Here is a 1,312-nt window from a genome sequence, read left to right on the forward strand (position 1 = left end):
GGTATGTGGACTTGTTATGTTGGTTTTGCTAGTTTCCCCACCCAAAGTTTGGGTGGTTTTTCCATCCTGGGTTGTAAGTGTTGGAATGTGGATCATATGATTGCCTTTGTTGGTTTCCCACATAGTTGGCCTCTTCCCAATCACCTCCTTCAGTGCTTACTTCCTCTTGATCTTGTGTGTGTATTGCAGCCACTTGCTTTGTTTCTAATTTCCTGGTGAGCTCTGCTAGTTGCTTGGCAAACACCTTGTTTTGGGCTAAAATTGTATCAACATGGCTCAGCTCCATGACTCCCTTAGTGTTGTGTCTCTCTGAAGCATAGTAGTACTCATTCTCAGCCACTGTCTCAATCACTTCAATGGCTTCTTCCACAGTCTTTTTCCTGTTCAATGAACCTCCTGATGAATGGTCTACAGCCTTCCTTGATTCATAAGAAAGTCCATCATAGAAAATATGCAATTGCACCCAGTCATGGAACATGTCTGGTGGGCATTTCCTTGTTAAATCCTTGAATCTCTCCCATGCCTCGTAGAGAGTTTCACCATCTTGTTGTCTAAACGTCTGAACCTCAGATCGAAGCCTATTGACCTTTTGTGGGGGGTAGAAACGTGCTAGAAACTTGCTTTCCACCTCATCCCAGGTTGTTAGGCTCCCCCTTGGGAATGATTCCAGCCACTTAGCTGCCTTGTCCCTAAGTGAAAATGGGAACAAGAGCAGTTTATAGGTATCTTCCTGGACTCCATTGGACTTCACAGTGTCGCAAATTCTCAGAAATTTTGTGAGATGTTGGTTTGGATCTTCATTAGCACTCCCACCAAATGAACAATGATTCTCCACAAGTGATATTAGCTGTGGTTTGAGTTCAAAATTGTTGGCCTGAATGGGTGGTTTCTGAATGCTGCTACCACAATTCCCAGAGGTTGGGTTTATGTATGAACTAAGAACCCTCCTCTCGGGAATGGCATTGTTTCCATCAGCTCTCTCATGGTTGTGAACTTCTCTATCCATGTTGAGATCTAGAGCTTCCTCAAAATTGTCCTCAGATTCTCCTTCAGATTCCTCTTCTCTCAGTACTCTCTTCCCTCTTGCTTCCCTTCTAAGTCTATGAAGGGTCCTCTCTGGTTCAGTATATGGAGGGGTTGATGTCTCTTCTCTCCTACCTGTCATACAAGAACACAGCACAGGCAACAAACAAGTGAAATACTCTTGGTTAATGGAAGAGTATGGTTAGAGTAGTTGAGGAATTAATTCAAATAGTTAGTGAGTCAGTGAGTTAGTTGCTTGAATTTAAAGGCATAAAGAAAGAAAGCATGT

At 43.1% G+C, this 1,312-nt stretch overlaps 1 non-coding gene across 1 annotated transcript; it reads left to right on the forward strand.

Moving 5' to 3' along the window:
* Positions 1–476: 476 nt before the first annotated feature.
* Positions 477–580, forward strand: LOC148574127 (small nucleolar RNA R71). Its single transcript, XR_015906562.1, has one exon. It is a non-coding gene; the product is annotated as a small nucleolar RNA R71 (small nucleolar RNA).
* Positions 581–1,312: the final 732 nt, after the last annotated feature.

Source organism: Arachis ipaensis, chromosome B2 (genome assembly GCF_059453495.1).
Source record: "Arachis ipaensis isolate K30076 ecotype BB chromosome B2, ASM5945349v1, whole genome shotgun sequence".
Taxonomy (NCBI): domain Eukaryota; kingdom Viridiplantae; phylum Streptophyta; class Magnoliopsida; order Fabales; family Fabaceae; genus Arachis; species Arachis ipaensis.